The sequence below is a fragment of the Pezoporus occidentalis genome, unplaced genomic scaffold (assembly GCF_034315485.1).
Source record: "Pezoporus occidentalis ecotype Australia unplaced genomic scaffold, CSIRO_AGI_Poc_V1 ctg160, whole genome shotgun sequence".
Classification (NCBI taxonomy): Eukaryota; Metazoa; Chordata; class Aves; order Psittaciformes; family Psittacidae; genus Pezoporus; species Pezoporus occidentalis.
The window spans coordinates 1,611,563-1,635,843 of record NW_026913426.1 but is presented as its reverse complement, the minus strand read 5'-3'; the positions used below and the strand labels follow the sequence as shown (position 1 = coordinate 1,635,843).

Here is a 24,281-nt window from a genome sequence, read left to right as displayed (position 1 = left end):
CAACAGCAGATATTTTCACAAGGAACTACTCAATTCCAAACAATGATCATCGTTAGAAAGGTCAACAGGTTTTCTCCTGCCTACCTAAACCGCTCAACAACTTGTTTATTCAAAGTTCAGGGTTCTTAAAACAGCATCCACTTGAAGAAAATAGCGAGTTTTCCGTGAAAAGAAGACCAAAATATTTCCATGCTGCAATGTCTACACAATGCCCCATCCTCTCCTCGACGGGCAAAGTCCTTTTGAAACTCAATTTAAGAGAACTGTAGGAAACTGGGGAATCTAAATCATAACCAAAAGGAAGGGTGGTTTGGGACTGCACCAGATCTGGGCTCATTTCCCAATCTTCCTGCAGACTTCCCATGTGAGTTTGGGCAAGCTGCCTCCCCCTGCGCACTACTCACCTGTAACACAGCCAGACCATTGCCTCTCCCCTGTCACAGCCCTCTTTACGTTTTTAACATTCTCTCAATGTTCTGTCAGAGCATTAGGTTGGGGCTGTTTGCATTCAGTCCAAAACAAGAGGGAAATGTTGCCTAGAACTTACTTTTCATTGCTGAGCTAGAGAATAATATTTCAGAGGAGATGGAGACCTTGAAGAATAAACTCTCATCACGGAAGGGCTGCATGAGAAGCATGGGAAATTTCAGCTGTACACTAACCAAGTTCCAGGGACAAAACAAGCTCTTGCACGCATGGATATGAAAGCCAGGATTACTGCCCTGTAGGACAGCAGAAGAAATGTGAAGCTAGAAGAAAAGAGAATAAAGTTTTAGGGGAAACACTAAAACCAGGCACACTATAAATAATCAGGCAAACAGCCAGCTTAATACACATTCTACTTCCCTCCTTAAGCTGACTGCAATGAACTGTAGGATGCTAAGATGATACTTTCATATGAGTACAAAAGAAAATCAAATCAACAAAATATTGCAGCCCTCCCAGGAACTGCTGCCTGTTTACAGAAAACAAATCCATTAAGGCTCTGGAGAAGTGGAATACTCCAGTCCCATCAACAGTGAGCAGGTGAGTAGGAGTGAGGTCTAAAAGCTATGCAGGACTCTGCCACACAGATGCAGCTCTTTCAGAGTCGAGTGCAAGTACTTACATTCCCAGTTATTGGTTTCAGATCAATCTCATATGCCTATATTTACCCATCTGTACTTGTGCTCTGGGCTCTCTCAGACTGCAGGATAGAGACCTTTTTTTTCAATGGATGTCTAGACAGCTGTCTTCCCATCAGACAAAGTGATCACACAGGAAATTCAAAGGAAAACTGATGCAGGCTGCTACAAAATACAGGTATTCAAGATGAGGATAGCAACTGCTCCCTGCCAAGGTTCCTAAGTGGAGTGGTGTCCCACATGCAAACTAACTACCTCCCACCACCCCCAGCCCTGGCCTTTGCCCCCAAGATGAATTCTCATCTGAAACCAGAGAGAGGTGCCTCATGTAAACCCCTGCAACATCAGTGGGTGCAACAGTGAAGACCAAAATGACCCACACAGGTCTCAAGTCAGTACTAAAAGAAAGAAACAAATAGAAGCGAATGTCATCTCCATCAATTGGTAATAAGAGGGGAAAGCAGGCACTAAATTGAGCTTCTTAAACATAGTATATACCAACAAAACAGATCTTTGAATCATCTTATGATTCATCACAGCATAATATGAAGTATTAAGTTACCTCTCTGGTTACACGGGCAGGTGACATGTGATTGGAGCAAAGCTTCAGGATCAAAGGAAGAATCTGGCTGCATAAATGAAGCAGGCAGGAGCTCAGGTCATTTATTTTCCTAGTAACCAGGCCTCAGTGTGAGCTAATTAAAAACAAGAATTCAGAAGTACTGTACATCTTTTTGGAGCTAAATTAACAAATCAAGGAGCATTCTGTTACATACTTTATGTTCTGGTTTTCCCTAAACTGCCTCAGGATGTACCACAGTCAGGATGGGCAAAACCCTAAGACTATTTAATCAAAATTGTCAAAGTTGTCCAGTGTATGAAATGGATGGATTTTTCAGTTTGTCTTTGCTCCTTTTAAAAGGTATATTACAGAAATATATATATATATATATAAATATATATATATAAGTAAATACATTATTAAGTCTATTTCGTGTGTTTGTTATTACTTCAAACTTCTAAAAAACACTTTGGAAACAAGAGAAGAAAGAACAAAGGAAAAAGAGTTTGGACAGGAAATGGACCCTCTCCCCTTTATAAACTCTCATTAATTTATCTCAAGTTCTCCAGCCAGTCTAATTTATAGTGGTGACCTTAAAGACATGAAATTCACCCTTAAACATAACCTTAGCTATGGAGCTCTGCAACTTCTAATGAAGTGCTTAAATCCAGCAAGAAAGTCCTATCATTTTAACAGAAGCACCAAATGAATATGACCATTTTAAGGCAAAAATGATTACTGAATTGCTGCTGTCACCCAAATGACAGTATTTTAAGAGACTCTAGGAATAACTTTTCCAGAAGCAACTGCTTCATCTTCTATAAAAAGTCATACAAGGCATTCAGTAAGACAGCATTCATATCAGAGCAGCTGAAACTCCCAAAGCAAACATGAAATGAGCATTCCTCATGGACCTTTAATGGTCCCATTACATTGTTTTCTTACCTTTTTTGGTTTTCAAATAATACACATTTTTTTTTACTACCAGTTAAGTTTACTGGTATTTTCATGGCCAATGGTCACTTGTGATGGAAATCAGAGCCAGGGATTAAAGAGGATGCTAATTTGTACAGTTCTTGTGACAGAAATTGCTTCTCCTCCACCTGAGGAAGTGAGCACTGGATGGAACATCTTCCTGCAAGAGGCACAGGGCACAAACCCGAAAACTTGTCGGGAGGACTAGGCTTGAGGGTTGGTTTTTATTAGCCTTGGGGTGCCACACAAGGTGAAATCCATCCTTTTAACAAGAAAGGAGTGAAAAAAATTAGATCCCTATCATGTCTGCCTTGTTTGGAGAGCTTAGCGGGGAGATGAGTGGCAGCTCCAATTTCATTTCACTTGAGTCAAATCCAATTCACGGAGAACTGCAAAACTGGAGTAGCAGGCAGCAAACCCTCCTTTCCTTGCAGTACCTCTGAGGGGCAGGCAGGGCAGTCCCGCTGCCACTCGCACGCATGCTCCACACCAGGGGTGCCCATTATATATTGACTCAAAAAGCAAAGTGGAAAAGACCGCTGTTGGAAATGATCCTGCATGGAAGTCTCTGACTAAGCACTGATGTGATCACACCGGTGCTCCCCGGGAGCTTTGGCATTTTCCTTCCCTTTTGTCATACATTTGGTGAAGTTTCTCAGTCTTTTGCAGCTGTGGCTGTTTCCAGTTCCTCAGCAGCAGAGTCCTGCCTAGGGCAGCATCTCAGCACCAACAAAACAGACAAAAGCCATTCGGTTATCTCAGGGCAAGTATTAAGTCATCTGGTGTTTGATTAATTTGAATATAAGGACTGGAAATACAGAACATACGGTACTAAAAATGCATAAACCAAGGATTCATGGTCAAGTATGAAGGCAAGAAACCAAGGCAGCTCTGCCTTGACAGGGGACTGGACTAGACGATCTCCAGAGATCACTCCCAACCCTAATGATACTGTGCTCCGTGTCCCTCTCTGCCACTGCCTTGCTGGGGGACAGAGGCCCAGTGGCAGGTGTTCCTCTAGGCTTTGCCAGGCTTCGTGCTTCATTGCCTGCTTCCTTGGCAGGAGCTAACTTGCCCCATGTGCCTGGGAGTCTTGGTCAACCCTGGGAGGCAGAGTGGAGATGGGTAGGAAATAGGTGGAATTCCTGAGCCCCTCAGAAAGGCTGGTGGCGGCGGTCCCACAGACTGCATGGAAACAGGCGTGTTGCTGTGTTTACCTCAAGCTTTAGTTTTTAAAGCCCCATGACAGCTCTGAGACTCGCTCTGTCTCAGACTAATCTATTTTCCCCTCAACACCTTGCAGCAAGCTGTCTGCCAGCTTCCTGTCCGGACCAGGGGTCAGAACCTCCCGCAGGGACATACCCGGCTGCTGAGCGCTGGATGAGCCATATGGGAGCAGCGGGATCAGCAAAGCCTGACCCTCTGGTGTCATGGCTCCATGTTCAGGAGCTCCCCACATCCCAGGCTCAGAACTCAGCAGATTCCAAACTCAACACATACGTCTCCAAGAAGTCCCACTCCTCTACGAGCAAGGCTTCGAGAACCCAAAGCAGCTGAAACGAAGTACAGCTTTGTTTGCTGGCACTTCACTGCTGTCCAGGTTTGAAATGGGAGACTCCCATTTCTGCATGACCCTGTACAAAATAAACCCGAAGGCAGAACAATGAAAATATTATGCAACAAGGATTCATGAGCCTTGTGCTAGGGTGGATTTCTCATGAGCATTTTACCACTATTTCTGTCACTAGACATTAAAAAAGTCATGAGTCGGGCTCCTTAAAATCACAAATTATGAGATTTTTCCAGTATCTCAGTCATGTTTTCAAGCTCCTTCAAAAACCACACAGAAACTTACTGTTTTTTTTTGCATGAGAGCTGAGTCTTAAGCAACACATTAACTCTAGGTGCTGGGACTTTCCAAATAACGCTCATTAATGCAGCACCCACGGTAAGATCCTGAGAACTGATCCTTTAATTTTTGCAGGGTAAACAATAACAACATTAATCATTAGTGTGATTATAACTAGATGTGGGGCTTCGGATACCTCACCTAAAAAAGTCACGCATAGAACCACAGAACGGTTTGGGTTGGAAAGGACCTTAAGATCATCTAGCTCCAAACCCACACCATGGGCAGGGATGCCCTACACTAGAGCATGTCACCCACTCCTAAATGGGAATCCTTCACTTCTCCCAAGATTTGTTTAATCCTGGTTTGTTTAGATTGTATTTAGATTGAAAACTTGCTCGGGCTGAATCTTTCCCTGCTGTTTATACAACATCTGGCACATGAGGGTAGTGAACCTGTTGGAAACTTCTAAACATTGACATAAACCGAGAAATACCAGTGAGCAGGGAATTGTATCTGGGTGGAAGTCCCCTGATGAGAACTATCAAGGAGTTATTGTGCACATTTGATTATTTTCATTGGAAAAGCTTTCTTTTTCTGGAGGTTTGGGATTGATCAGCAAACAGCCAAAACAAGATTCTTGCACTGCAAACAAACAGATCAAACAAAACCAATCTCTCTCATTTGGGATTTAACAGGCAACAAGCTAGAAAAACATGCTTGAAGCAAAAATCTTTTTCTAGGTGTTTATGGCTCTTCTTGCACAGCCTCTCCCCATTTCAGGCAAAAAAGTGGAGATAAAATAGGATCTAACTTGTGATGGGGACCTCTCAGTATTAGCACAAGAGCAATTAACCCAGTAATGAGGTAACAGAGCTTCGCTGGCATAGTGCAGTAGGTGGAGAGCTGATGATGGCATTAGAGGAGGAAGAGGTAAGCAGGTTTGAGCTGGGCTACAAGGAGGCACAGAGTTCTGGCACAGACAAGGGAAGTAGGCACTGGAGGCTGAGGCCATGCCCAGAAGGGCACCAGAGCCAGCTGTCCTGCTGTGGCCAAGGAATGTGTTGGCCATCCTAGACACAGCTCACTGTGAGACAGAAATAACAGGCCAAATCCAGCTTCTCTCCCCTTCCCGTTTGGCTGGGCAGAACTGATCCTCCACTGTTACTGTGATGGGGCACCATGAACTGTGTATGGAGCACACATAGTTAAATAGCCCAAGTTAACAGCTGAACTTGAAATACCCTAACGCTTCCCAGTGATGGGTTTCCGCAGACAGCAGGCTTTGCTAATTAGGTCATTCTTTACCAGACATATTGAAGTGGTGTTATGGGTTCTCTTAAAACTGCTGCTTAATGAAGTAATTCATAATTAGTAAACTCTGGTCACTTAAAAAATTGTTATTTCATCTACAGCATTCACCAAATCTAAATTTATATCCAATATTCTTCTTTAACAGCCACACAGTCTCCCAGCAGCCAAGCTCACAGACCAGCTTCCTGATCAAATTCAATTCTATACCACTACAGAAGGTAGCAAAATAGAGCTGGCAGCTCACGCCACCAGCGTCCTCTACTACCACAGCCCTAGAAGGATCAGGAAAGAGGAGAGAGGAAAAGAAATCAGTACCATTTATGGGACAGAAAAGCCTGTGAATGAAGTAAGAAGCCACATCCTCCTCCTGACTTTCTGAAGCCCTTAAATAAGAGGAGCACAGCCCAGGCGCTGCCTCGACCGATGACATCCAGAGTCCCTCCTCTGGCTCCCCTCAGCGCCTGGATCTCAGCTGGGAGAATTCAGAGCATTTCCATCCCTCTCCAGTATACATCTGTGTTTATTATTTTTTTGCCTGCAAGACTGACAATGAGCAACCCTGTTCACATATTTTCTAAAAGAGAGTGCAGTTTGTTTATCTGTCAGCTATAGGTGCCAGTGCTTAATATGTCTGGGGGGGACAAGAAAATAAATGGACTTACTATGCCATATTTAGATCCCCTTCCCATCCCTTACCAATGTGTTTGTCTCCTTTCTGCTCTCCCAGGGGACTCACAGCACTGTGCCCTCACTTGCATTCGCTCTGATGCTCAGAGGGCATTTTTTAAAGGGTGGGATATCTCTTTCAGGGACTTGACCATTTATCATACCGAAAGAGAAAATTCTCAGTGATTTCACGAGGACTGGCCCTTCATCACCAACTGGAACAGACCGACCAGATTCTGCCACTTCAACCACTTCTCACACAGAAGCAACGGAAGAATTTCATCAGATTTCAGGCCTGTAGCAATTTTTCTTCCTGGTTTAGGAACCAGCCTGAAGGGAGGTGCAGGTCGCTGAGATGTATTTATGGAACTACTCTGACTTGTTTCTGAGGATTCAATTCTTAGCCCTGCAGCTTGAAGCCTGACAGCAGCGCTCTTTTCCTCAAATGATGTTTTTCCGATCAAATAACCCTACAAATGAAAATTTCAAGTCAGAAACCATCAAGTCAAAAACCTGCCCTGGCTGCATGTTTGTGCTGCAACCCCATGCACAGGGGCTCCTCAGGTGCTGTACAGGGACTGGCCTGAGCTGCAGAGCACAGGAACCACCACAGCTGTTCTGACACTGCAGCTTGGGGGATGCTGAGCAGTGTCAGAAGCACTGCACGGACCCGCAGGTAAAGGAGGATTGAATGTGTCACATACTCAGTGTTCTAAAGGCCTGTCAGTCACATCCCTCTGGATTAAAATAAAGAAATGCTTCATCTTTATGCTAATATCACAGAATAATGGATTGGTTTGTGTTGGAAGAGACTCTAAAGCTCATCCAGTTCCAGCCCCCTGCCACGGGCAGGGACACCTTCCACTAGAGCAGCTTGCTCCAAGCCCTGTCCAGCCTGGCCTTGAACACTGTCAGGGATGGGGCAGCCATAGCTTCTCTGGGCACCCTGTGCCAGCGCCTCAGCACCTTCACAGGGAAGAACTTCTTCCTATTATCCCATCTAAATCTCCCCTCTGTCAGTTTAAAGCAATTCCTCCTTGTCCTGTCCCTACAGGCCCTTGTAAAAAGTCCCTCTCCAGCTTTCTTGTCAGCCCCTTTAGGTATTGGAAGACATTTATAAGGCCTTCCCAGAGCCTTCTCTTCTCCAGGTGGAACCAGCCCATCTCTCTCAGCCTGCCTTCACAGGAGAGGTGCTCCAGCCTGCAGAGCATCATCATGGCCCTTATATGCAGTAAGTCCAGTGTCAACCTACACGCTAACACCGGTGTGAACATAATAAAGGAAAAATGCTCTAAATCAGTTTTTGAAAGTTCCAAGAGCCAGAGCCCAAGGGGAAGGAAATTCAGCAAAGTTAATGAAAACATTCTCAAACTGTCATCTTAACTAGCTTCAGCACAATATTTAATGTGGTTGAACAGCATGGGATGGTTTGGGAAACAGCATCAATTATAGCAGGCATGCAGCGCCTCAGTGAGAAATGGGATGACATCTCTTCCTGGTACACAGCAAACTTGTTGGGTAACGTTGTTTGCTGGGAAACAGTATCTGGCTGCAGGATCAATCTGCTGCCTCGTTTGGACCCCTGGGGGACCAGGGACAGCAGTCATCTTTGGTTGGCCATTACATCAGACTGTGAGTCCTTCCTCTTCATATCCCTGCAAAGTGGAGCACTGCAGGGAGCCTAAGCAAGTCCACCACCTTGAAAGAGCTTCCAGTATGGTAGGAGGAGATCAGGATGCCTTTTAAACAGGAAGGGACCAAAGCTGGGGCTCCCAGACCATACCTGAGCCTCCTACCCAGTCACAAACAGATCAAGCACCAAGACTTCCTCTGCCTTGGGCAGCTTTGCAAATCTTGCTTCTCCTGCCCCAAGTGTAACAGCCCCAAAATGCAACATCTTATGTGGGGTGGAGCGGTAAAGGGAACATCCTGTTGGAAAAGAAGGAATTCAGGTTGGTTTCTTTCCTTTCTTGGCTTTCAAGCCAGAGAGTCAAGCATGTATAGGGGGCATTAGTGAAATATGCAAACTATTAAAAACCACTTGAGCATTCAGACCAATAAACTGGCACTGTTACCCCTCCACACTTGCAAACAGCATCAAAACATCTTTAAATGGTGAAGACCCTGTTTCTGTAAAGGTAAGAACATAATCCAAACCAAGAGTTCAACCCCAAATTGCCCTTATCTACACAGATTCCTAAGGAGACTTAGGAGGATTGGCTTTAAAGATGCCTGCAAGTCCAAACCCTTTATCTTACAAACTGGCTCCATTTCCTGAAGACATCCAGGAACACTAAGCTCAAGCAATTTGTCATCTCTACAGGCATTTGAAAAATACATAAAGAAAAGCATTATCTTAAAATCAAGATTAAAATGGCTGAAAATGTCTGCTGCAACATCTTGTGGAGGGGGAAGGAAGCTATCACTGAACAGAAACACTAAATCCCTGCTGAAGTGAACCCGCAGCAACATTCATGCTTCTGCACCATCTGAGGATCCTGGCCCCATAGCTGTTTCAAAGGAGGTCAAGGAACAGTCTGAGGAGCTATGTACCAGTTTCCTAATAGGACTGCCTCGTCTCACATTTCTGCTGATTTCTTTCATACCTTCAAAGTTGTTACAGCAGCTCATAAAGAGAAAACAAAGATTAGACACAAGCCTTTGCCCTTGAGACCATCCCTGACCTCTGGTTTGCCATTTACATTTATTACAAAAGAGCCTGAAATGGTTTTGAGTCACGGAAAAGCATCTGATGGTTACAGAGGGTTTTGCACCAATAATGCTCTGCTCGCCTCAGACAGAACTTTGCAAGGATATTGAAACTCCCTCAGTCACAGGCAATAAACACAACTATGCCAAAGTTGAGAGGAGGGGAAGGAGGGGGATGGTTCCTTGCACACCACTGTTTTCTTATCCATCTGGAATTAGGAAAGCACGCCTGGAAAGAAAGAGCCAACAGCTCTGGATAAGTCAGCCCAATTCCTCGGCTATGACATAGTCATTGTATGCACGCGCGGGAGAATGCAAGTAACTCGTTTGTCTGTACCCAGCCATTATTTAAAATAGAGTAAATTAAAAGATCCACCACGGCAATTCACAGACTTCATTAAAGGATCTGGAGTCAACGTGCTCTGGGATGAGCCCCCTCCTGCAAGAAGTGAAGCAGTCCCGAGCTCAAGATCGGATTTAAGAGGACTTGAGAGTGTTCACATCTGGTAAAATCTGACCCCAGATCAGCGTTTCCCTGCAGGCTTCTGCCATTGAAATCAATGGGAATTACACTGGAGACGTTAAGTGTGGTTAGCTGGGAGTCACAGCAACGAGAGGGCAAGAGTGAGCTGCTGTCACCGGTGGCCTCCTGTGAAGAGGCATCCTGCCCTGCTTCCCTCCTTTCTAGCTTCAGTTTCCTTTACAAGCTAGCTATAATTTGTCCTTGCAGAATAGCTATAGCTTCCTTTTATCTGCCACTCACAAACTGCCCATTTGCTACCCCATGCTGCACAACAGCCTAGAGGAGAAAGACAAAGTGTTTCTCATGAGTGTTCATATAGTCGATTCAATTCAATTTAAATGTGAGCTTCATTATGACCTTGTTAGCACCCCCTCTCCTGTTTACTTTCCATTACCATTCAGTCTGTCAAACTTTATTAGCACAAATGACCACAGAAACTGAGAGCTGCTTGAATTCTCGCAGTTTGAAACACATTTAGTGGGTGAAACTCAATCTGTCCATCTGCTGGGGGGCTCTGCCGGGCCCACGCTACTGCTGACTTGCAGATTTTAGAAGCATTCACAAGCAGAACGTGGTGACAAGACTAAGTCTCTCTGAGTTAGGGAAAACTGAACCACCACATGTGAGGCCCAGGCAGGCAGCCACAGGTAATGTGCACTCGGGACTGGCACAGGCTGAAGAAAATGGGAAAAGGAACTGATTTGCACCCCCTAAGATAGAATAAAATAAAATATTAAGGGAAAACATACCTCAAACCCAAAGATATTCTACAAAGAGATGAAAATTGGGGGGAAAAAGTCAAATAAAGCATAGGATTCCTGGAGCTCTGGAAACCACACAAGTATTTTGTATGCAGCCCATATCACCACCTCTGTCTCAAGAGAAGATGACTTCTTTACTGAACTCACCCTTCCCTTTAGTCTCAGCTAGATTTCTGGTCCCCAGAAGGATATTCTAACATATGGCTGACTTCTTCATATAATACCTACTTCACAATCTCACACAAAAACTTCCACAATATATGTCATTTTGACACAGATTTAAACATGATAAACGGTGTAATACAATCTCCAGCTGTTTGAACAATTCTGGTCATAAAGTGCCTCACTGCACTGTCATCATGCTCATTTCTGCATCGAGCCTTTGTTCTCTTTTATTCCCTACATTGTTTCCCTTCCACTCTGAGATGTTTTGAAAGAAAGATGCATAAATGCAATGTTAAAACCAACATTCCTCTGAGTCTTTTATCTCTATGCAAATAAAAACCTCAATTTAAGTTTTTATTAAAATCAGAGAAGGACAAATGAAGTGTGGCTTTTTGTTTTCTCAATCTGGTCAGCTCATTCTGAAACACTGTGTGTAACTTTTCAGCAAATGCTTGTATAAGGCATTTCCAGAGTGGTAGAAAGTATAGGAAAAGAAACTATCCAGGTCAATACTTAGTTCATTTTTACTAAAAATATTAAAAAGCTTGGAAAGTCTCTTTAAGCTGTCACAGAAGAAACCACTTTGGTTTCAATCAATTGGATTTCTTTTTGTTTCAGTTTTTTTTGGGTAGCCCAGAAGATCAGAAGAAAACCTCCCTTTTTCTGTGGAGTTCCAGTAAAATCAATATCTAACAGAGAAGCAGATGTCCATTAGAAGAGGCTAACACCCACTGGCATGTTGTTTTCTAAGCCCCATTTCTGGAGGTTCCCTGTGCTGGTTGGTTATGAAGTCCTATCTGCTTGTGCACTCTCAGCACAGTCCTGGCAGAACCCACCCTGCTCTCAGTGCTCCTGTGATGCTTCTAAATTCTGGAGAATACGTATTTTCCTGCTCTTCTACTATACACAGGATATACTGAAACACAAAGATGAGAGGAAAGCTAACAGCAAAGATGAGACCTACAAAGGCAAGTCCATATCTGAGTCTACAACTGGCCGCAGTTGCAGGGGCTTTATTACAAAGCCTTTCCCATAGTTAAGCATTGCTTCAGTGCTCCAGCATGGCTGTGGGATGAATTTGAATCCTTCCCGGCCAACCCAGGTGTGGAAGAATATATTTTAATATCATAAGAAAGACAGAGAAAAGGGAAAGGAGTATTTCACTTCATTAGTGTGATTTAAAAAGGGAAGATCTAAGATAAAGATGAAGGGAAATTTAGGGTAGGCTAAGGAACAAGTTCCCGAGGGAAACTATAGAAGCCCCATCAACCGAGATGCTTAAAATTAAACTCCATAAAGCACGAGAAAGTACACGGTGCAAAACAACGCCGCATCAGCAGAAGGATCAGCCACACTGTGTCTTTTTTCACTTCTGGTTTCTGTTATCTCCTCTCACTCGTGCCCAAGTGGCCTGGGAGCATCTGCTCCCACACGGCATTACTGTCACTCCTCAACAGCAGCTCCAGAGCTCCAGCTACTTTAATTGGTTTAGCTTCATGTTAAATTCCTATTTGGAAATGCAGATGGACACATCATTATAGGCTTATTTGTGCTGAGTAATAACTTACTCTGGCCTTGGTTGTAACTTTACACTTCGCTCTGAGTAAGGATGATCACTGTCCTGCTGCTCAGCGGTGAAGAAGGAAGTGGGGCCACCCACTAGTTCTTGCCCTTTTGACTTCCCTCTGGCCATAAGACATCCTCTCAGGGACAAGTCCTGGGGACACAGCTTTCAGAGTTCACACTGCTGTAAGTCAGCTGAAGCTTAGCATCAGTCCCTGCAGGCACGCCAGGGATAACTTGTGTGAATAACTCCTTTTCACTGTGCAAGCTTGGGGCAAAATTGGGGTAGTTCTGGTATGCAAATACGATGGGGTTATTCCTAGTGTAAGAGAAAGAATTACCAAAAATCAAACAGATTAAAAACCTTGTTGGCTCATGCCAGGAAAGCCATTAATATAACTAAATAGTGTTGACAGGCAAAAAGATAAAAATCACATGTCAAAGCAGGGGGGAGGAGGATTTGATTAAAGATGGCCTAACTGATTCAAGCAGCAATTAAGGCTGCTCTTCAAGTGGTGCAGTTCATTCCTGCCAGAAAGGAGGCAGCAGGTCCAACTGTCTCCTCACTTGCACCAGCCTTACAGTGGTGAAAGCCACCACCTCTGCTCAGGGAGCTGCTGCCTCAGCTCAGCATAGAGCAGAGCAGGATCCAGCCCGAAAGGCCTGTGGCAATTGTACAGGATCAGATAAGATACCTCAGGAATGCAGCTCTGAGTGGAGCACTTCGGTAATGCTTTAATTTCCACCCTTGGCCTGCTCAGCCCCAGCTTTCATTAAAAGACTACGCAGTGGCTGGAGAAAAAGTTTTTACATGAATTAGTTTAAAGGGCAGCAATTACATTCGCGTTTTAATGGTGTGGAAATGAATAATCTGAGCAGGGAGCAACAAATGTGGGAAGGGCTGCTCCATATTTTATATTTACCTAATGAAAGCAACGACTTTGCTCAACTATTTCTCCAGTTACCTGACAGCAAGCTGGTAGACACCGAGGCTCCAGCCCTGCAGAGCACACAGATGCCCTCTGTTGGTACTAGGGTACCAGCTGCTCAGATGAGCTCAGAGGTTTGCCCCTCCACACGATGCCATGTATAACTGAAGAGTCTGGTCCTACACAGCAGGCGATGCAGCTGGAGAAGGGGATAGCACCTCCCAAGGTGAGAGGCAAGGTGAAGGCATCTGCCCACCTTCACACTGCAGCTCCATCAACAGTCCCTTCCACAGTGCAGAATCCAGGCCACAGTTTAGGGCACTGCAGAGGACCAGAATGAATCACCCCACTTGCCAGGGTAACTTATCTCACAGTGATGAGTCTAAAGGTGCTTTACAACTAGTAATTAATTCCAAAATGCACCTGCTGGGGGGTAATATTTTTATCTCCCTTTTATCAATCCATAAACTGAGGTCCGACATGCTGAGATGACGTGGTGATCAATGGCAGAGTCAGAAACAGAAGCCGGGGTCCTTCTCTAGTGAGAGTTTGTTCATCACATAAATACATGTTTCCATGTTCAGTTTATACCTGCATAAACCAACACACTTGCCTGAAGTTTCCCAATGAGTCACTGCAGAAGCCTGGAAGGGACTCCATGAATTCCCTTTACAAAAAGCAAGGAAGCTTTGCCCTGACACATTTTACTCCATGTTCTTCACCGTACACACAAGTCATGTACTGATACTTGCAGTGCAGCATCCATCCAAAAGATGAAGTGTAATGAGGCTCTGCCTTGGACACAATCAAGGGTTTTGATTTTGACAAGGAGAATCGCACAGACTAAGAGGCCACGATTACATGTCACTTGAATCTGGAAGAACATGCGGCTGATAAAAGAGGCCAGCACATGGACGCTGCCTTTCCTGAAGCAGCTGGCAAGAATGAACAACCAAAGAGAGGGGGAGATCTCAGACATGGGACAGCCAAGGCTCCATCCTTGTGCTAACCAAGGCAGCCAGATCCTCCCTGCAGTTTGCCCCTCACAGCCAGCAGTGTATCAAGCCCCAGTAGCCCCAGGAAGCCAAACTGGGCTCCAGGTCTCACCCAGTTGCTGCACAGAGTTATAGTGCAGCTGCCACCTTCCCATCTACTTTCCAAATGCAGCAACGAGCCTGCTTGAAGCATCCAACCCTTGTGTTTCTGGTGTGGAAGGTCCTGGGTGGAGCTGGTCTATTACTTCCTACTTTATGCCTCTGTAAAACCTTTATAGGTCTGGACTGCTGAAATTGCACCACACGAGCTCAGGACAAGAGGCTGTAGACGGCTGTTGTATCTCATTTGTGCTTTATTTCCAAACAGGCTCCTGCCTGAAACCTCAAAACCACAATATCAGCCACTTGGAAATAGGCAATAGCGACCAGCAGGGCAGCACTGCTTGTTTAAGGCCAATAAAATACGAAGTTGGACGTATGCCACCCACCAAGCTGATTTCTTCAACGTTTTCTACACAAAACCTACCTATTGACTTCAGCAGGAATTGTATTCATGTGTGGTTGCAAAACCTCAGTTATAGCCCCTGGAAATCAAAAATAAAACCTTGCGTCCAGCAACAGAACTACAGTTACGTGGCTGTGCAGGTAACATACACCTGGTAACCAACCTGCACGTACACATGCCTGGCCTGTATGAGTAAGTAGACAAACCAGCTCCCCCTCACACCCAGTGATCCACAGATCAGTTTGTCTTTAGGAAAGAAAGTGGTGCCATCACGTCTGGGGAGGGGGGCTGGCTGGTTGGGTTTTTAGTCTGACTTGATTTTGGTTACACTACAACTCAGTCTATAGAGAGAAATGATCACAAAGAGGCTGCAGAAAACCTCAAGCGCGACTGCCTGTCCCCAGGGAGCTCTCTATCACATGAACTGAATCCACTTAGAGAAATTAAGGGAACAGCAGCTCTTTTGCTGTTCGTTAGCTCTCCCTAAAGAGCATCCCATCCTACAGCAACACCACAAAGGATGGAAGAACGGGGCGGGTGTAACAGTGCCATCTGGTGATGGCAGCCTGAGCCATAGTCATGCGTATTGCATGCGTGCACTTACATGACACATTTAGCACGCATTTACTGTGACAGCTTGTATTGCAACCAGTACTTCAACTTCATCCTAGCTGTGGCAGTGGTCCTGAGGCAGGGCACTGCTAAGAACATCATCTAATTCCACCGATTTTTCGTTGTTGATGTTTCATGCTAAAAATAAGTGCTGGGTTGACTTGTCTCAGGGGTGTTGATTCCCTTTATAGATGAGTATTCCTTTAGGGGATGAGGCCTCAACAGCTGAACATCAGTTCATGATTAAAAGAAGCAATTTTCAGTCAGCACAGAGGCACATCCGCTACCTAGGAAAGACCCAAGGACACAAGGGGAAAGAAACAGGTACAGCTCAGTTATTGAAGTTGCTCTCTGTAAAGAGAGCAATGAATGTGAGCTCTGAAACTGCAGGCTATCAAGGAAGCAAAGAAGCTTGGGGAGAGCAGCAGAGTGACCTGAAACTAGGGAATTTAGTGTTTACAAAGGGCAAGGACAGGAACAGCAACTGTGTGAGCTGGGAGGATGTTCTAGGATGGCACAGAATATATAACTGATGGTCATTAATTTCTGCAAGAGAAGGAGCTCTTCTTTTGTGCCATCTGTTTATAATTACTGCCCCACTCAGCTCTAGGGCTAAATTGTGCAATTAAAACTCTATTCCAAACCACCCAAACTGCTGAAGGTTTTGGAAGGCACAAGAATGGGAGTATCGGGCATAAACTGCAGGGTTTATAGTATTTACACAAGAGCACCCAATTAGTTCATGCATGAGTGCCAGAAGAATACACACAAGCAACACATCAGCTCATGCATGAGTGCCAAATGACTTCACCCATGCGCATCCAGGCAGTTTATGCAGGAATGCTACAGTACATCATGCATGAGCACCCCATTAACACACAAGTGCCTGATCAGGCTGTGCATGAACTGCTCATTAATGTATTCATATGTGCATAGTTAATTCATGTATGAGCACATGATCAGTTCATGCATGGGTGCCCAACTGGTACATGCATGAGCACCCAATCAGTTTATACACAGCTGCCTAACCAGTATATGCTGGAATGCCCTATTAGGTCATGCTTGAGCACTCCAGTGTCTCATGTATGAGCACCCAAATAACTTATGCTGGAGGGACGTATTTCATGCATGAGCACCCAATTAGTACATGCATGAATGCCCAGGGAATTTATGCTTCAGGACTCAAATATTCCATGGGTGAGCCCCAGTCAGTTTGTGCACAAGCACCCCATTGACCCACCTTGAGGACTGTGTTGGACATCCATGCATGTTTTGGTAGCTGGGGCTGCAGTGGTGCTTCTGCAAGGTGCTGGTCACAGCCACTGCCCCAGCCATCTGTGAAACTGATGGAAACGCCCAAAATACCCCAAAGCATCAACCCAAAGAGCTCCCAGTAGCTCAGCTCAGGCGTATTTGAGAGAGGGCAGAGGAGGCACACAGAGGGAGAGATAGGTGAGGAGATAAGGGGCTGGAGATGAGCTCTTGGAAGGAGGCAATCCATACACAAGCAGCACACCCCAAGGAATTCCTGCAGGACAATTCATAGGCAATTTTAACTACTTCTGCATGTTTTCTGCAGAAGTGTCAGAAACACCACCTCTGGAACTAAACAGAAGTTGTCTAGAAACTCTGATACAGGCCAGCTGCTTGTGATTCTGCAGCATGCCCACAAGAACTCAAACCCAGAAAGGAGTGACTGGTAGTCTCCAGAAAAGTCTCACTCTTAACAAAATGTATTAGCTTAAGTAGGATAAAGGATGAAGCTCTACAGGCTGTGCTGCACAGGAGCTCGGATACAATGATATAATGACACATGGTGGTCATAATATTTATGATCTTATCAGTCCAACTCACGTCTCTTAATCACTGCTAAGTCCAACTTGCACAACTTTCCTTGTTCAGGCAAAAGAAAAACAAGGTGGTATGTATTAAGCCTCGCTCATGCCAATAAAAATGTACTACAGGAATGAATGTATTTATTAACTCTCAGCAGTGATGCCAACAGTTTTGGCTCAACTGCAGTTTCCTGGCTTTGGACACAGGGTCACACATCTCTAAGAATTTTGAATCTTGCCCTGGAGTAAGGAAAGTTCTGAAGCCTGAGCTAGAGCTGGCTGCCACAGGGGACACAAAGCAAAGCCCAGGCGCCCCTGAAACAGTATGATAGCTTTTTCAACATTCAAATAGAACAATTTAAACATTTGCAAGAGCAGGGGAAAGGCTGGCTGCAAGATGGTTTACATCAGCTCTTTGCACTTACATGCAGTTAGATGCAAAGAAAGAAGCCAGCCAGAGCCCTCTGCCTCAGCCTGAAAGGAGAGGCTACTCTTGCAAGCCCCAGTGATCCAAGCCCTTTCAGGAGCAAGACAAGCATAGGACTGGCTGTAAGGCAAGAGGAAGAGTGTGTCTACCTGGCTGGCAACCAAACTCACAAATGCAAAATTATTTATTATTTACCACAACCAATTATTTCCTGATTGGCAAAAGCTACAAATTTGCTCCTTTAGGCTTTTTATTAGGGATCCAGAAATTACCATGGCAGGATGGCAAGAAGTGCTTCTCACTGCCTAGAAAACAGCAGATGTGGGCAGAAACAATTATCGCTATTATGTGTTAGTCCCAGCCATGAGCATCTCACAACTGTAAGAGTCTTGTCATTAACTCCAAACACCCCCATACACCCTGTGCCCTTCTCCGCATGTCCTTCACATCAGGACAGGACATACTTCTTCACTTGATTGCATATTCAGTGCCTAGTGCAGTAAGAGGCAGGTAACTCCCTGGAGACTCATGCTGAAAGCCAGAAACACTTTTAGCGTTTAACATGGCAAATCCACCAGGGTCACAGTCAACCTGAGCACCTTGAATGTGTTCACGCAATCATAGTGCTGCTACATCACTGAAAAAAAACTCACTTTGGAGACCCAAATGTGGCCTAAAGAATCTCTTCTGAAAACGAGTCTTGAACTCTCAAATCCCTACGCGGTTACTGAGAAAGTAAATACATTATTAGAATCAGAAGTAAGAGACTACATATGGCTGCAGAAGGGAATTAGCCAATAGGTTTACACAGGAGTATTTGGAGGGAGATTCAGAACATGCTCTAAGCAGAATTTGCCAAACAAGATTTATGGAGTCTCCTGCTCTGCTTCTGAACTGGTCCTCCTTCCTAGCTGAAACCTAGAAGGACCAGAGGCACCTTTCTCCTAATGCAGGCAAGAGCTGCACTTGGGAAGTCACTAACCCCACCAGAGGACCCATCCTATCCAGCCCTAAAGGGCAGGATTAGCCAACAAATTTGGTTGGTAATCATTTGGATTCACATTTCATTTACACATCTCCATCAGCTCCAAATGAGGCACCCTTTCCCCAGTCTGAGCATACTCTGGCTGCAGAAGCAATAAGGTTTCTATTTCTCCAAGAAGCAAAAGATTTCATTTCTAAAGCAAGATCTACAGATACTGAACATTTCTTCACGTGCTGAAATCCCTGCTGTTAGTGCTGAAACTGAACCTATCCGAGTCTGCATTTAAGGAGACCATCAACAGCCTGTGGTTAAATCCTCAAGGGGGAGATAAGGCACCTGAACACCTGTGCATGCAGGATTTATAGGCTTTCAGCAGAATCTCTTTCTGCCCACAGTACTTAACACAAACATGAGCTGTGTGGAAAGCCACGGAACAGCCACCCCCCACTTTTCCCAACAAACAGCTTTCTCCTTTTGTCCTCCCTACATACATGGGAGGTTTTCAGCCCTAATGCTAGTGCTGAGTTAGTAACAACACATTTTGGACTAAAAGCAATGTTAGCTAGGAAAAAAAAAAAATCTAAATAAAAAATTGCACATAGTTAGGCTAAGCTGTGACATCAGCAGTGATATGAGGCAGCATTAAATATACTTGGCCCAGCTAATGAACTGCAGGCTACTCCTGCAGACATGGGCAATCTTTACATAACTAAATGGTAAATCACTGGCATTAATTCTTTGATTTGAGTGTTAGTGAGTTTCCAGAGGAAACAGAGAAGAGGATGTTGCAAGCACACCAGCAGGATGGTTTAGAAACCAGCTGTCTGGAGTGTTTTTAAGCAGTTTTGCAATTAGGCGAGAGGATACCCTCTTACATGCAGACTTAGTGCACAGTAGTTGAGAAATAACACGTCCTAGAAACAGAGGTTCAACCTAGTGCAGACAGACGGAGAGAGCCCACACTGCTGCTCCCTTCTCAAGAGGAAACAGCAGAATTCAGATCATGCATCCAGGGAGCTCCTCTGTGTGCCCGCAGTTGAACAACGTGCCTGACCCTGCTTAACACAGCATCTAATCACTACTGTGCGGTGCAATACCCTCCAGACACATTGATCCCCACAATACTGTTGTAAGGTGGAAAATACATTCATAGCAATTTTACAGATATTAAAGGGAGGAATCAAGAGATTAATTGACTTGCCAAAAGTCATAGAAGAAAGCTGCAGAATAGCAGGAACCGAACACAAGTTCTTCACACTTCAGATCAATGTCAAGAGTTTGTACTTCAGAGCTACTCTGGGAAATATGTCTCGGCTGTGGCTGCAAAATCCTTTCCTTATCATAACAACTGATTTGTTTGTAGAAGGATGATGCGTATGCAAGATGCGCCCATAAACCATGGTGAGCTTATTGCATTTCCAATCACAAGCTTCAAACATTCCAGAGTTGAAAATAAAAGTAGCATTTAGCTCTACAGTGCATGGTTTTTGTTATAGAAAAAGTTAGCTTCTTCAAACAAGAGCAGAACTAATAATTCTGGTTTTATCATTCATACACAAGGTGTTTCTAAGGGTGCATTTGGCCCCAGGAACAGCTCTGGATCAGGCAGCAGCACAACACATCCTTGCTGGCAAAGGGATCTCAGCACGTTTCGAAGCTAGAGAAACATAAATCTCCTTCAGTTTGAGTGCCTGGACTCTTCTCCAGCTCTGTTACAAAGCAGATAATAAGTGGGGTCACTGAACAGTGTGCAAGAAAAGTTTGTATGGGGCTGGAATATGTCAAGCTTTACAGTGAGACATAACCTTTAAGATTTGTACTTCCAGGGCACCTGAAGTCTTCTAGAAGCATCAACCAAGGGAAAAACAGTAAGGAAAAGATCCTGCAACAGCCTCCACACTGCAGACAGCACAAGGCTGGGTGGGCAGAGGCACACACAGCACTGTGCTACACCTACATCGACTAACCAGCTCCCAGAGCTGCTGGACACCACTGTCCTATGGCCAAATCATCTGCTGTGTGCCCCTTCCTCCTCACCATGTCTTTTGCTCTTCTCAAGGAAGGATCCACACAAGCATGAAAGAATGCAAAGAGTGACTCAGAAAGGAAACACAGAAGTGAAACTCTGATGATTCCCAGCTTCGCATCATGCTGTTTCAGACCATTCCTGAAAAAGGATCCCAAGGAGAAAACAGCCAACTCAAACCGAGGCAGGATTTTAAAACCTCACTGCAATCCATGCAAATTTCCAGAAAAAGATGAATCTGCTTTACATTGCCATACTTTTTTGTTAAAGCTAGTAGAAGCAAACTGCATGTGGTCCCCAGTACATATACTATCTGAGCAGTGTCCCAGCACTATTTATTGTTTTTCAAGGCACGCAGTGGGTATGGTATCATCGTGAGGAGCTCTTTTCTTTCCACATCTGAAATTCCTGTACAGGGCAGATCTTTGGAAAAAAAAAAGTAATAGTGAGAAGCAAAATACTTGTCAGAGGGAAGAGAATCACACACACTACTAAGCCTGCTTTTATGATAGCAAACTTTCTTCTACAAAGAAATATTCACAGCTCTGGAAAAGGAAACACACTTATCAGATCAGTGCTGTTTGCAAAGGAAATGAAAAATGGTGAATGTTTACCACTGAAAGTGTTTTTAATGAGCTTAACTGCTGTATGTTAGTCTTGAAGGAAGAGTACAAGTACTTAGAAAAACAAGCAGTATAACAGATTATGAGATCTATTAATTCCCCCTGAACCACTTTGTACTAATATGTATTCTTTCACCAGCTTTGCCCATCCTGTTTTATGGCATGTGGGATAACTGCAGTCTGGCACAGGAGGAACATGCCTTTTGCCAAATGCGCAAGTGAGCTCTTAGTACCTGTGTCACCTCCCTGGGAGGCCCAGTAAAGCTCATGACTGAATCACCAGCTGCTCGCTGCCAGCCTCCTCACTGCTTAACTTTCCAGTGGGATTCTTGCATGACAGTCTCTGAAGACAACAAACCATGTTCCCATTTTCCTGCTTCTGTGGCTAGAACCCAAGGGCTGAGTGCAGGTAACAGTGCAGAAGCCAAGTTTGAAACCAGTTAAAGACAGCGAGTTAGAACAAGAATCTGGGAGTGTAACAATTTCATTAATCATCTTCATTATCTTGGCATACATCAGGAACTTATTAGCAAAACTAAGAGCTAAGCAAAGGGGTATGAATACTCAAAAAACCTGCAATTAAAAGAGGACAACACACCCAAGGGAAGATCAAATAAACACTAATCTGTTAAAAAGGAAAGAAGAATACAGACTATTGGAGAATAGGTCCTTATCACCAGTATGTAGCACACCGCCAGATCCTTCTGCCTCTGCTGCACCCAAACAAGTTTCACTGCTCCCCACAGACTTAAAGGCAGGGCTGGAACTTGAGTGCTTTGAGAATCACGTATGTGGAGAGGCAGAGTCTGACCATAAGGTAGGATCAGTCTAAAGCAAACAGTAAACATCAAGAGATTGCAGGTGGGTCAACCTGTAGTGGGGTCACCATCAGGTCCAGGACCTCAGCATGTTTCCAGGTTGCCAATACACCCTTGAACACTTACTGGTCTCTACAATAAATGCACTTAAAAACTGGAGCAAGGCCAGCCCCTGCTGCCATTCAGTGTGAATGACAGCTGGAGACACATATAAGGAATTTCAAACAGGATTTTCTGGAAAAGAGGTTCCCAGACATGCATTAGGGGGTAAAAAAAATAAATCAATCTCTCTTCTATGGTATGTAAAATCCTGCAAATTTGGCCTCAGTAGAAAGCCAAGTGCTTGGGGATTTTGTTTGTTTGTTTTTCAAGATGTAGTTTAAAACACTGTTATTGCTTAAATTTCACTAATAGAAACCTGGGTTTAGCACCCAGGCCTGTCTGGGTTTACATGGAAAAACTGAGACTTGAAGGAACACTGAGCCATCGGTAGTCCCAAGGCATTTTGATGGCAGACACTGAACTCTGGGCAGGCCATGTTGTTGTGGAAACACCAGGCGACAGTTTTGGCTGAGCTGCACTGGCACATGCTACAGTCTGACATTCCTAAACATTGCAAAAATGTCCTTTGCATGCCAAGTGACTGGTGTTGCAAAGGCTTTTGAAAGCCCATAGCGAGGACCCTTGTTACCTCCAACATAACAGTACAACTGGGGACAAGAGATGTGCCTCCCTCTGACATACTGCAGTAAGGATGGAAAGGGATATTCCCAGCCACACAATCTGAGACACAAGGCAGCCTCACATACTGGGATTTCAAGCACAGAACAACAACTGACTTTTGGGAAATAACAGGCAGAGTTCCCATTAACTTTGAACTGTGGAGAGCAGGCACCCCTCAGAGTATGTTCCTTAACCACCACTGAGAAGTGCACCTTCTAGGAAAAGCTTGGGAGAAACAGCTGGGTTATATCTGATTCAGATGAAGTCAGACCTCCAAAGAGAAAATAAAATAGAAAAGGACATCTAAATCAGCTTATATGTTAAAGCTAATAAAAAAGAAAGAAAAACTCTCATCCTGTCTCCTCTTCCAAGTACCCAATAAGTGAGTGAAATGCTTAAACATTTCAGACCTAACCTCATATTTAAACTCATACCAGTTTACAGTACCTTGGGGGTATATAAAATGGCCTAAATATGAGTATAAATAATTATGTGTAATCAAGATTTCAGGCTCCCTTTGCCTGAAGTGGAAAAAACCCATATTCATTCCAAATCCAAATTCATTTTGGAAATGAATTTTCATGAGTGATCAGCGTATCTGCTAATCAACATATCTACAGTCGAGCCCCACAGCATGAGTGCCAAGAACAGACGGTACAGATGATACAATCTGCATGTTCATTGTATTGATCAGTTTGATGGATACCCTGTGCCCTGGGCAGATAATTAAATGTGATTGATTGGGGTTGGAATGGACCATGATGAAAACCATTTCAAAAATGTTTTTTCTCCAAACCAATAGCTGAAAGCAGTGCCCACAGTCTTCTAATTTCAAGGTTATTCTGCTCAGAGAGCCACAGGAAGACCTGCGGGTCACGACTGCGGACATGAACTCCTGAAGATGCAGTTGCAGAGCATCTTGCAGTGACAAAAACAGTGCCTCTCACCACTGACTGACCCCTGACAGATGCTGCCAAGACAAAGCCACATGAGATACTCATAACTTGGTTCCTGGAACAACTTTGCCTTGCCTGTTTTAATAAATCTGTGGGAGTTGCAGAACATGACAGGTAAGTAAAGCAGTACAGACCTTTCCTGCTGCACCAGCCAATCTCCCTCAGCTCCTTGCCCGTAAGGTTCAGTTATTGCATCTTAAACTACCGCACACCCTTCAGTTTTTTAGCCTATACCACTGGCAGAGAAGCATTTACAAGGAGATGAGGGCTGTAAAGCAGGGCCTGGACGTTCCTTAGTTTCCCCAAGAGCGTCACAAGAGTGATACCCTGCAGTAGGCAGGCAGCCCTCATTTGTCAAAGCCCTGCACAAGCAATTCCTCCATCCATTAGCTCACTGGAACTGCCAGCCCATGAAAGCACACAAGTGTTTTGTACAAATAGGAAGACTGAGAAGGCAGAGTAAGGAAGCAGGCAGGCAGATATTCATAACATGCTTTAAGTACAGTCAAAGCTTACACCCGAAGAACTTTCTGCAGCCTCACCAAAGAGAAAGGCCAAAACCCTAACATATGACAACATTTCAAGAGCGACCTAGTTAGTTACTGTAGATCCTTTGCACTCTTGGCACCCAGCATC

The 24,281-nt window shown here is 44.4% G+C and overlaps 1 long non-coding RNA gene across 1 annotated transcript in view; it reads right to left on the bottom strand.

Annotated features, from left to right (window-relative positions):
- The window catches only part of LOC134160569 (uncharacterized), a 45,635-nt gene extending 24,685 nt beyond the window's left edge, over nt 1–20,950 (bottom strand). The window contains exon 1 of the long non-coding RNA XR_009963602.1: nt 20,836–20,950. This is a non-coding gene — a long non-coding RNA (uncharacterized LOC134160569). The remainder of the gene's footprint in view (nt 1–20,835) is intronic.
- Nucleotides 20,951–24,281: the final 3,331 nt, after the last annotated feature.